This window comes from Lissotriton vulgaris, chromosome 6 (assembly GCF_964263255.1).
Source record: "Lissotriton vulgaris chromosome 6, aLisVul1.2, whole genome shotgun sequence".
In the NCBI taxonomy this organism is placed as follows: domain Eukaryota; kingdom Metazoa; phylum Chordata; class Amphibia; order Caudata; family Salamandridae; genus Lissotriton; species Lissotriton vulgaris.
Window position 1 is genome coordinate 1,591,029,436 of NC_141694.1, and position 13,949 is coordinate 1,591,043,384.

Below are 13,949 nucleotides of genomic sequence, written 5' to 3' on the forward strand. Positions count from 1 at the left end.
TGGCGCACCTCGAATCTGAGGAACCAGATACGAGTCTCAGCAATGACGTTGAACATACTGTGACTCTGGGCAAATCACATACTCTCCAGAAGCCTAACAAACATGAATGTGTTCTAATGAAACTCAACTGGTGCTATGTAAAGTGCTCTTATACCCGATACCTTCGGGTCAAGTTTGGGCTATATAAAACTCAGATTTTTAATTTTTTTTAAATAACAAAAGGAGAAGGCTTTAACAAGCAGCCGAAGGAGAGCCTTTAGCAAGCTATGAAGGGCTGTGAGGCTATTCGAGCATTCCGCCACTAGAGGGCATAATGTTCTAACAGCTAAAACAAAGGTCTAAGTGAGTCAGAGGAGATTTAAATCCCCTTTCGCTCCATGAGGCCTTCGAGCAACACCTGTGAATGAAAAACATTGGAATATAGGAGCTCCAGGTTTTTTTACCGGCCTATAGCACTCTGGAGAACTGCATTGTCTTCAGTGGAGGTCCCAAGATTACAATTTTCTAATATAGCCTTAAAGCCTGCCGTAGTAGGCTCTACCAGCCATTAAAGTCCCACTCCAGTGATCAACATGGGAGGGGGCCTTTAATGGCCGGTAGAGCCTGCTACGGAGGGCCCTACTGCTATTAGAACATTTGGCCCCTAGAGGGAAGAATGTTATAATTTGTAAAACAAAGGCCTCAATGAGCCAGAGGGGATTGAAATCTCCTAGGGCTCCGTGAGGCTTTTTGTTGACAGCTACAGCTGTGAACAAACATTGGAATGTTGGAGCTCCAGGCTTCTACCAGCCATTAGATGCCTAGCGCACTCCAGTCTTTTCAATACAGCTCCCAACATTCCAATGTTCTAACTTACTTTACATGTATAAATTGAAATTTTTGTCTGCCAACATAATATTCTAAGAAAATTAGTTCCATGTGAACCATTGTTTTTGTATGTAATGCACTACAAGATAAGGCCCTCTGGGGAATTCCTTACTAATGGGCGTATGTGAACCTAATGAATGAAAATTTTAAATATTCTAATTAAGCAGAAAGAATGTGGACCCAAGGAAGATATTTCTTTGACTTCAGGGTCCCAAATGCAGAGTTACAGGGTGGCCTAAGGTATATTTTGTTTAGATGCAGACATAACATTTAAATTAACAATAGGAAATAAGTGTAACAATAAGTATGAGTCTACATTTGGGGTAATTTCTTATGATATTTGCATGATATTTTTAGAAGAGAACAACTCCTTTTCTGGGTATATTTCTCTCGCTTTCTGTGACTCTCCCCTCTCTCTCTTCAGTCATGACTATCACTTTTTCCCTTTTCGCTTGCTATATTTCCTACCCCATTTCCCCCCTCCTCACCATCTCACTTTATATTAGCTGAGCATCCTATAGTTTTCCTACAGTTGCAACAGTTACAAGGTATGCATTCACTTCTACATACGGTGATATTTGCCATTAAAGGCATTCGTTTAGTCTCAGCTGGACTTTTTGCTACTTGACAAGCATTTCTTTCGAAGTAAACAGGAACAACCTTCAATAGAGAAACGCTTAATATCCGCTGATATAATCTAGGAGCCCAGATGTGCAACCTTGGAGGGAGTCCCAGAGAATGAACTGGACTTCCTAAGAAAGTATATCAGGGAGTCAAAAGAGCATGGGGACACAGATTAGCAGAAGCAAGCCTAAATGTGATAGCAATGCACGTACACGCATCTCCAGACAGACTTCCACCACGACGGACTTATTAGACACAAATGAAGGCGTTGATGTGGAGCATTGCCAAGACAGCTGTGAGTGTCCAAAAAAATAAAATAATTTAGTGGCAAATGCACAGCAACAAAGAACTTGTAAACTGCAGAAATTACAATAATATGGAGAGCCGTAAATTAAAGTTAGGGGCTGAATATTTATGCCACTCAACACCACTTCCTGAAAGTAATCTAAGGTTGAGATAGTGGTAGAGGATGAACATGAACACAAACCATAAGTGATTAGAAAGCGTAAAGAAAATATGTGGGAATAAGAGAGACCAACATTCATACCGCACAGCAGCAATGGTAATGCGTCAATCTACCAACTCAAAACTCGTTTTGAAGAAGCTTTGCTCTGGTCACTGTGTTGTTAGCTTATTGATTTGTGTGTCTATGCACCATCAGAAGAAGCATACATGTATACAATACATTTGGCACAAACACTGCACCTGATTCACAGCGAATGAGGCTAGCAAGCGGAAATTTACAAATCGATTTCATCCAATGAGTTGCTAAGATTTCCACATGACATTTCGCAAAGACGCTCATGAATGTTCATTGACATTTACAGAAATGATGTATTGTACATCAATTTACTGTTTATAACGATCCTGCTATGGGTGTAAATATTTTATTTCACATGTGGCTACATTTCAATGGGAGAGTTAAACTGTGGAAGTCATGGTTTGGTGGGAAAACAGATTATTTTAGCTTGTTGACTAAACTGCTGACTGATCATGACTTCACAGCCTATTGAAAATTGCATTATTGTCCCATGACAAATTCTGAGGTGTCTGAAACAAGTGTGTCAGTAGAATTGTATAATGTATAGTTTTATAATACTACAACTGTTCAATGTATCAAAATAATCATGTTTAGGTGGTTGATTGGAAAATTAATTCAACAAGGAAGAACATCTTTCCAGTTCTGGATGTTTTTGCAGATGGGCCCATTTGGAGTGTCCAAAACTGTGAACGATACCAAGCGGGGATAAAGCGGTGTTAGAAACAGCCGACTTCTATGAGGCATAATTTGTGAAAAGTGACGCATTGCTGCGAATGCACAATTCACCTACACTGTCCATCACTTTTAATTGCACCATCCTAGCGACACCAATGATGCGTCATATTTACAGTATGATGCATCATGTCCCAATGAGTTACAAATACGTCAGTAGGAGCAAAAATTACGCATTGCTAGAGTGTATCACAAAAGTGACGCAACTCCAGCGATGGGTCATTGCACATGGGCAAGTCCATTGTGAAATGTGCCTGCCTCAGTCTTGGATATTGACGCATTTGCGTCCTAGAAGTGGTGCAGTGAAATCCTATAGATTTCACTGCGTCACTTCTACGACTCTTTCTTGCGTCGGAATTCCCCCCTGCATACATTATACCTGGTGCAGGTATAATGTGGAGAGGGATTTACAAAGTGCTGCATCTACCTAGATGCGTCACTTTGTAAATATTGTGCAATACAGCTCATTTTTTGCGCCACTGGTGAGCTCATATATAAGCCCCCAGGTACATAAGTGACCCACTCATAGCTGGTTGGAACAGCATGCAGGCTGAGAGACGTGTAAATCACAGATTACCTCTGGACAAGCTCCATCTACCTTACCTTTAACTGTGTGCATTGAGTACGTATATCCACAAAATTATGACATTTTTCACTGCATTCCCACTGGACACTACTGCCCCAGCCCAAGTTCCCACCTCTACCCCTAGTGCTGCAGAAAATCTACCACAACGATCGGTTTTTAGCTTCACTTATTAGTTAAATCTCTGAGCATAAACATTAGCAGATCTTTATTCTGTGATACCGCATCTTAGAATTTGTGGAGACAGGTGATTTATTTTTTGCTCACATAAGATGTATTCAGCTGAGAATATTTTTTCGTGAATGATGCCCATCATATACAATGGATGGTGAAAATAGAACATGTATGCAGTTTTCATTTGAACACAATTTTTTTTAACACCTGGTAGTGGTCCATTTCAGCAGGATTTACAGATTTCCCTAAGAAATGCACCGATGGACATGTATTCTAATTGGGCCAGGAATACGGCCCCTTATTCCCTCACCTAGAATTTGTAGTACTTGTGTGAGGCATCAGTAGCAGGGGATTCTTATTTGCCTTCCAACGCTCCTCAGAAATGGGGAATTATAGCAGGCCTTGGTTTTACCACAGCAATTTAGCACAAAAATATCTCATTTTCAAAGAGTTTCTTATCCACAAATGTCTAGTGGAAACATCGAGTTGCTGCAAGAGACGTAGGGGCATATTCTCAAGAACGTGTGATACCCATCGCAAAAGTAACTTAACACAACTACCAACATCGCAGGAATATTACGCTGTGTTAACAAAGCATTCTCAACACAGCTGAACCATGCAATAGTCTCCAGGTAATGCATCAAATGTCTGCGTTAAAACCAATGCCACACCTCAAAAATCCTGCGATGAGGCCAATCGTGGTACAAAAAGCAGCGAAAACCAGCAACAGGCCCTACAAATCCCACGTGTCGGGCGGAATAATGCACTATAAAAAAAACGACAGAAACACCCCACCAGAAATAATCCAAAGCACGTAGAAACATGGATGCACCCTGACCAAGCGCTGAGGCCAAAGCGAACCCCACAACCCCCACAGACCACCAGCAAGGAACAATGGGGGTGGGGAAAGCCAAGGAGAAGAGGGAGAGGAAGACGGGTTGCAGTTCGCAGCAAAACAAGATCAGCGTTACAGAGGTGACAGAACACTACCATCAACTGACTCACAAGTAGACCACCAGGAATACAGTCGGAGTGTCGAGGAGGTCAATTGTGGAAGCCAAGAGGCACTGGCATGAAGTGAGAAACTGAACCAGGCACAAACCCACTGCCAACAGGAATGCAGCAACTGTGACAGGAGGTGGGAGTCCTGTGCCACAGCAGGAGCTGGAGGAAATTGTGGCCACAGTCATCAGTGTGGAGGGGTCAAGGAGTAGGGAGTACGGTCACAGCTCGAGAGGACCTGACACAACATCAACAGGCTGAGTAACGACCAGGGACTGGGAGGATGAGGGGAGATGGGCACAATGGCACACATGCACAACGATGTGTAGCACACTGCACAACTACAATGACCCTGGATCATGTCCCTTATCCCAGTGGCACACTCCAGCACACACACATTGCAAAACCAGCACACCTACATTGACGACAATGTGGTACAATACGCAAACCCGACTCTACTGAACAGCGGACACAACAGGCTCAGCACATGTGCAGAAACAGGCCTACTACAGCTGACAGATCTGGAAACTGTGAAATAGAAATGTACGTTTACAACCTCACATCCGTTATGTAGTCCAAATGTTCACTGTCCCGCATCCAAATCCTGCACCTCCCAAACAGTCACATTGTACATTGTCCTACAGTCTGCATGTAAACAAGAACAATGCCCCAGCATACATGTCAACAGAATGTCAACATGCATCTCCCCTTCACATTGCAGAGGGACACACAACACCCCCAGCAGAGCACAGAAGACCACACATTAGTGATGCCAGAGAGGACACCACTCCTTCGACACCGATGCCCTACAAAAAGCCCATGGACATCCCACGCAACGCACCACCAGGACCAGGGCATCCAAGCTACTTAGAAGAGAACACAGCCCCTGCAACCACCACACAGCAGCGAGCACCCGCTAGCACGGCTGGTGCACATCACTTCACCTACCCACACATGGCACCCCAATGCCAGGTGCCAGAAGGCCAAAAGGAGGTGGCCGAACAGGTGCGGGTGGGGTCCAAGCCCATGGAAGGCGAACTAGATCACATATGTGGGTGTGTATCATCCTTCAGGGACCACCTACATCCCACAAAGGAGACCCGCACTGCCATAGAGACACATGCGGATGCAAATTCGCAGGACAGAACCACGCCTAGGGGCACGCAAATATCTGTCACACACCCACGTTGGCTCCGTGTTCGATGGAACAGGCCACTCCCCTTTGGAATTGAGTGGGTGATGACAAAGCTACATGTCGAAGGTCTTACCGGCTGCCCGCGGGCACATGTCTGCACCTGCTGTGCACAGCACAATGTAATGTCGTAGGGCCCAGGGCCCTAATGCATACAACAAGACCACAGGGACACACGCAGATATTATGTTGAACTGGCTATGGGCACATGCGCCCGCCCGTTTATTGACAGGCCCACATGTACAGTGACACCTGTGCTAGATGTGTGTGGGTTGAGTGTAAGCTAGCCAGCACGGAGTGGTTGGTGCTGGCAACAACTTGAAGAGTGAAAACCATTAAAGCGGAAACAGTAAACACCAGCATAACAGAGACAACTGCTGAGCAACCTGAAGGGAGCCGGAGCAAGTACAGAGGGCACCCATAGTGCAAACAGAAGTGTCCGTGAGTTGCACTGGGTGGGGCACTAGAGTTGAGCGTGCACTTGTGATGAAAATGACTAGTAATGTGTCCATTCAGGAGATTTCTGATGCTGAATTAGTGGGGTGTGTTAGACCTGCCTCATCTTCCTCAAGTCCCAGGTCTCCAACACTGCCTGAGGTGACATTGCTGCGCAAAACTCAATCAGGCAACGCTCTATGGGTTGCGGTGCACTGAGTCAGTGGCACCTGGAGTGCTGAGCAGGGGATCAGGAAGATGATGGCATCCATGACAGGTGTGAGCAAATCCATCAGTCTGCAAGTACCACTGTTTCGACTCTGGCAGATTGCGGTTGGAGGTGGTCCTGCCAATGGTGGCGTGTGCCTCCTGCGGCGATGCGAAGTCCGGGCCGGTCTGAAATTGATTTGATGTGTGAGCCCTGGTGGACCGCATTTGTGGCCAGAAGCAGTGGACAGAGCAGGGCCACAGACTTATGACGTTGATGACCCCAAGACCACCATCACAGAGGTCATCCAATATTCATCCGGACAGGGTCCCTGAGTTGAGAAGCACAGTGCTAGTGGTTCCGGATGCACAGCGGCCAGCACAGGCACCCCAACACGGGACGGTGACTTGTGGTCCACTGAGGTAGGGTACTCGGACTGAGTGGGTCCTCGTCGAGGTCCAAGGCGGAGGGTTGCGGGGGACAGTGGAAGGTGTCCTCCAGGGTATAATGCAGAGGTCTGATGTTATCCAGAAACAGCAAATGGGGGAGTGGAAAGTGACAGCCTTGATGCCACCACCAATTCGGTGTCAGCTGCATGAGGATGAAAACTACCCCCTAATCCATAGACTCAGACGCCACAAATGTTCGACCTGAGAGTCTCAATGAATTTCGAGGAACAGATTTAGTGGCACCGGGGCTGAGAGGGGATGCAGTCTGCGATGATGCCGGTACACTGATATGAACTCCGCCATTCCTAAATCAGGACTCTGTGACCTACTGGACCGCAGTGTAAGCCGGAGGCAGCGGTCAGCAGTGGCCCACAGCCATGTGTCATAGGCTTGTGATGCACAGAGTTAGTGACACCAAGGCAGTTGTCATTAGCGTTTGATCACCTCCTTAACGACGATCCTTTTTTCCTCCCAAATGCAACGCGTCATCCTCTTATGCCTCTCCTTGCATGCAATGATATTTACTCTGCCTTTGAATAATCGATATCAAGTTCCAATTCTGTGACCTACTTGAGCGCAGCAAAGGTCACGGGCAGTAGTTTGCGTGGGCCCACAGAATCTTGTGGTTGTGATGTACGATTGAGACCTGCTGGGACCACGTCGAAGGGTGTATAGTGACATATACTCAGCCATAATTAATGTGCTCTGCCATGGTGTAATCAAGACTCAGTTCCAAAAGTGTGACCTACTCAAGCGCAGCGTGGACCGTGGGCAGTAGTCCGCGTGGGCCCACATGCACATGTGGTTGTGATGCTAAGCACAGACTTGGTGGCACCACATCGAGGGAAGTATAGTGATGCCCTTCAGATGTGGCTCTGTGATGGGCTCCCTTTTGTAGTTCAGGCTGCTGTCCGAATTTACACCAGGTCAGAGCAGGTGTTACTTTCCGGGAGCTAACGTGCCTGATCATATGTTTTGTCGTCTTTTCCTCTATCTGGCTGGTCGTTGAGAATGTTGCGGAGTGGTGTTGTCACAGCTTTTGGCATAGGAATGCCTACTCTGCATCTTATTAGCGATAGTTGCCGGGGTTGTCTGTGGCGATGTTTTTTCGGCTGCTATCACAGGCAAACAGGTGCTATGGGCTGTTGGCACCAGATTGAGAATGGGGTGATACATTTATCGCGACTTTGGCTGCGATAAAGTGCTGTTAACTTGGCGATAGCTCCTTGAGAATATGACCTGTAACTTTATAACAGTCCGAATCAGAAAATATACTGCAATCATAAAGAGGGCAATAGATTTAGAATAACGAGCAATAATGTCAATCTTTATTTCTTTCACCAAAAGCAACAAAAGTAGAAAGAAACAACATATACTACTCCTCAGCCTACCAGCACATCATGACATATAGAACAACCCACAACCAAGAAATGATGGCTTGGGTGTTGATACTCCATTAAAAAATCAGTAAAATGGCCAACAGAAAAAGTTATGGGACTCTTTCCTAAAGAAATAATTAAATCTGAGCCTTTGCAAGGTTGCCTGGGGGAAGAATTACCCATTCAGGAGTAAATAAACAACTTTCCAAGGAAAACCTGCGCCAGTCACAGCTTTTTCCCAAGTTATCCTTCACAGATTTTGTGAAGTCCTTTTTGCATATGGGAATATACACATGTAGTCCTTAAAACAGAATCAGAGCAAGAGAACGTGTATCTTCTAGCTTTAGCTGCTTTTTCCCCACAAAAGTAACCCTTCTCCCAAGTCCCCTGCCAATTTTGGGGGGTTCCTCTATCCATGGGAGTAAGCATACTCACACAGAAAGAAAAAGGAAGAATAGTTTCATTCTCGTGAATCTGGCTATTTATGTATTTAATATAGACTGAACTGAACAAATAAGTGCATGTGACAACTTTTTTGAACAAGACCTATTGCACTTTATGTTTTTTGTGGTTTTTATACCGAGCTGCGAGTTAAATATATCCTACCACAGAGATTGCCAATTTGTACAAGTTAGGTCAGTATTGATTTACTTACAAATGCTTTCCTCCCCATTTGTTTGTTATGGGGTTGCACGTTTTTTATCAGGGGCAAGTTGTAAAAGAAACAATATGGGGGGCTAATAATTATGACCCGGGTTGTTAGAACATGTCTTTTACCATGAAATTATTTTAATCTTGTGTATTTTATTGCCAGAACTTTTTATCAACTTGACTTGATTTGAACCAATTCTTTTATGTTGTTTGTGCTCATGTTGGTCAGCCACTGATTCAGACTGAAGATAGAACACAGTTTGTATTGTTGTGTGGTTTCCACCCTATGGTAGGAACTGCACATTTGAGGACAGCATAAATGTTGGCTTGGTGCCAGACTGATTCCATGCACCCCTCAGAATATGACGTCCTATAGGTCAGCTAGCTCACAGTGCCACCATAAGCCCCCCTAACACTAGGTGGGTGGCAAATTCTTCTGGTAACCACTGAACATGACAACCCTGATCCCCCAGGAATTGTGGAAACAGATCTAAAATCAGTTTGCTCGGTCTATTGTGTCCTCTTCTCTCAGACAAATATTCAAGGAATACACAGTGGGACATTTTGAATATTTATTGAACCAACGTGATTCTTGGATAAAATATATTTGCTGCAGTGATCAATAGAAGCAAATGAAAGGTATTGGAAGAATTAGGCCAGAGAACAGAATGTCATGTTAAAAATATGCACGCATGAAGCCACAGAGGCCGAAATGATAAGAACCAATGCTCATTCAGTTCACAATTCAAGGGTGCACCAAAGATATGCACCATATGGTCATGGCACTGTAGCACACAATAACAGTAATACATGAGGTAGTGCCAGCTTCATTTGAACTCGAAATGGGACATCCATTGTGAATGTAAAATATTAACACAACTATGCTGGCAATTAGTAAGAGGACCAGCGGAGGACTTCCCAAAATGCTCTCAAGGATAGAGTTAATAAAAGATGGAATGACTCCGAAAATTATCTGGAAGGTGCTAAATATCTCAGAGCCTATACTTTAAAAAAAAAATGTACTATTCCCTTTGTACTAGATATATTGAAATACGATGCACTAGCTTCCAAAATGTCTGGGGTAGTTAGTACAGAGTAGTGCATGTATTGCAGAAGAGGACCTTGTCACCTAAAGATCGAACATCTCCTTAGCATAAGTTATGGTAGCATCTTTATGAAAAAAGTAAGGCTTTCAGTTTGCTCCGGGCATCGAAATGCATGGTGTTAAGATTAATTGAAGGCCAAAGTGTCACCTCCCTAACTGTACGGGTAGGTGGAAACAGTATTTATGTACAACAAGTAATAACAGCAGAAATCGTTACCAGATAGGCAACATCAGGTCACTCCCATTAGGGAGCAATCTGAAAGTCGGAAGTATACCTTTCAAGTAGCTGGACAGATTAACCACAGAAGCATTACAAGCCCAGTGCAACAAAATGTCCTTGCTAACTAAGGATCTGCTTAAAATGCTCTTGCAGTCTGAACCACAGAGAAATACTTCAATTGAATTCTCTTTCGACACCAACATTTAAAAAGAAGTTACCAAGACGTGTGTACAAACTCTTCTCCTAACTCTTCATATATGCCAACTTGTTGATGTTGTAGACAGTACTGGAAATGAAATGGTGAGATTTGTTGAAAGTAAAAATGGTCAGGCGGTTGAGTCAATGTCTCTCAAGTATTGTGCCCGGCGTTAAACGCCTCTAATACCATACAAGGGTTATCAAACAAAGAGGCAGGCGCTGGAGGAAGGAAGACCGGAAACAAGTTTTATTCCGACGGAGCAGAACACATCAGATCGGACAACAAGGTATCGTTTCGAAGTGCTCTAACAGCCTCTCTGAGGCGTGGCCTCTTATACACTGGTTTTATGGCATGTGGCCACTCTTTATTACAATAAAAACATTGTGAAGTAAGGAAAAGACATCCCCGGAACCCCGTATTTGCAGCCCATTCCAACACGTGGCTACAGTAGAGGTCCTCACCCCACATACAATAGGAGGGGGCTATCACGCAGCTGGGTGTTCCGCCGATTCCTTAGAATGTGTGCGCCTGATTGGATCTCAGGGGGTGGGGAGGCCATGATCAATAGTAGCTCCTTTGAAGAGGGGCGACTTCATATAGTAGGGGGCAATAAACTGTATCCTCCGGCTAGGTGATGGCCTGGGATCCTTGCAGACAATCGGGCTCAGAGGAAGGGGTCATCAAAGGAGAGATATTCATGAAAGGAAGGGTCGGTGTGGACAATCGAGCGTAGAGGAAGGGTTTATCAAAAGAGGGGTATTCATGGAAGGAAAGGAGGTGTTGGTCAGGCGCGGGGTGTGACTCCCAGGGACAGAGTCACGCGGAAGGAGAGGGTTTATGGCTTGTGCATGTGAGAGCGGGGGCAGCCAGGGTACGTGGGGGATGCTTGCAGGGTCAGGGGAGTGCGCTAACGATCGATCGTGAACAGGGAGACCATGGTACCTAAAATGGCTGCCGTGCATATTCGTACGTGAGTCTGAGGAATGGGCAAGATGGCGCAGATGATGTTCAGTTCGCAAACTAAAATTCCACAGTCCTCCCTTTTAACATGTCTCGCCAGCTTGTCAATTCGGATCTATCCCCATAAGACCACGTATTTCTATCTCATAGAGGGGACTCATGTGCTCAGTTCTGAAGTCCAAAGTCTTAGGGCACATGCAGTTAGAAATGAGTGAACACCAAGGTGGCAAACATTGAATTCCTAGGCAACACCCACACAGTACCATAACCGGTATCAATATAAATGTGAACAACCTCCATCCCCAATCCTTCAAAGTATCCCAAAACCAGCTTCCAAGCGACCATCCTTCTTGCTCCTGGTGAACCTCTGAGGAAAGTCTCTGGAGGTGTTCGATTGCTTTGTAGACTGAAGGCGAGTTATCTGGCACGTAGGTGCAACAGCTGGATCCGATGATGCGGCATGCTCCTCCACGGTCGGCTAGAACCACATCTAGAACAAGGCGGTTTTGAAAAGCCCCCAGGCGGACTACCTGAAGCTCAGCCGTGTTGTTAGCGAGGATGCCAGCCGTGATGTTAATGGTCGTTTCTACTGCCTGGGTCAGGTGTCGGATGGCGCGGCTGTTTGCCATCGGACCCCACAGAGGAACAAGTCCTTTCACCGCATCCAGGAACTGTGCTCCGGTGGAGTCGGCTTGTCCAATGTCTCCGGCGCGCTTCTGCCGGTGATGGTTGGCTGGGGCCACATACGTGGGGGGGAAAATGAAGGCGATGTGGCAAGTACCCCCCCAACCTTTCGGGAGCCAAGTGTAAGCTTTGGTGCCGCAAACAAAGTACATATTCGGAGAGGCGACAAAGGAGGGGGGATCAGTTGAGTCCAATGACCTGGTGATGTGGCAGGAACTGTGACCCACCAGCTGTGTTCCCAGGCCTTCGATGCACACAAGACCCGTGACATTGATAACAGACAGAGCCACAGTCAGAGTGGCATCCGTTCGCTTCCGCAGGTAGGAGAAGGTGGGTCTAGCTGGATTATGGGTCACTTGCATTTTAACTCGTTCTTTGGCAGGGATGTCCATATGGAAGGCGGAACCGGAGGTTACAGGACAAAAGGGAGCAGAAGTCCTTCCGGTTTTGTTCAGCCAGAATCCATAGTAGAAGTGCGACACTGTTTGACCAGAAGTGGCGTTGTCCTTGTGGCTTTCTTGCAAGAGGATCAACCAGGCAAGGCAGGAGCCGTGAACTGAGAAAGGAGAAGGGATGAAGGGGATGGAGTGTCCGGTGTCATGCGGGAGCAACCCGCAGGTCCAGCAGTTGGTGGTGTTGGCAGCAAGGTTGTGCTGGTGCAACAGTTCCACAAAGGAATTGTTCCAGAACTCCTTACGCCTTTCTCGGAGCTGAGGCGAAAGGGAGATCAGGTGGTGCTCTTTCATGGTGGTCGGCCGTGCAGTGGTCAGCAATATCTGATGAGCGGGTGTGCTTTCCTCCAAGATCCAGAAGGAAGTCATGAGGAGGAGGCAAAGGAGGAGGACAATGAAGACGGCGATTGTCTTTGATTTGTGCATATTGTCAGTCTTTGGGTTCCTGTAGCGGGCATTTCCGGTTGCTTCCATCATCTTCTTATCTGGCGTTTCCATCATCTTCAAGGTACTCGGTAGTGGTCAGAACCACAGACTTTGTTTAGCTTCTCTCCGGGTAACCCTTGGTTGTGTTTTAGGCCACCGTTCTGAGATTTAACTTAGTCCGTGGTCTACTTAGCCGAAGCTCCCTCCTTTCGACGCAGGAAATACCCTTCCCGGGATGGCACAGTGGGATCAGAGAATTTTGCAAGTTCAAGTGCCTCGGTATCAGGATAGCAGTTCAGGGATGGCCGATCTTTGTTCAGGAGCTCTCCCTGGGTGTCAACGTTTTCTGTTGTGGCCAGGGTCGAGGAGACCTTCTTGCAGTGGTGTGCATGCAGCCAGTGCTGTTTCCCCTCCACTCGAAGGGCCGTCCGGGTGGTGATCAGTACTTGCCAGGGGCCCGTCCACCGGGGTTCCAAACTCTTTGCCCGTTGAAAATTCCGGACTAGCACATAATCCCCCGGTTGGATGTCATGACCCGGACCCCTGGAAGCATCGGGGATGGCCTGCTGCACCTGCTGATGAATGACAGACAACGTTTTAGTTAATTTGTACAAGTAATCTGACAGCAGGACGTCGGGGACGTCGTGAATGGAGGTCGGTTTGGGGGCAGTCCAGAGGTTCATTGGTCGCCCAAATACAACCTCGTAGGGGGTCAAATGGTGCTTAGTGGGAGTGGAGCGCATCGATAGCAGCGCCAGTGGGAGGGCATCTGGCCACTTAAGTCCTGTGGTGGCCACTATTTTTGACAATTTTAGTTTCAATGTAGCGTTGTGTCGCTCAACTAAGCCAACGGATTGGGGGTGGAAGACCGCATGAAACCTCTGTTTTACACCCAACCCCTTCAAGATTAGTTGGATAACTTCAGCTATGAAGTGGGGGCCGTTGTCGCTCCATAAAATTCGACAAAGGCCGTAGCGAGGGAAAAACTCTTTCAGTAGTACTTTGGCAGTAGTCATGGCAGTGTTATCACGGGTTGGATAGGCTTCTACCCATTTGCTAAAGGCAC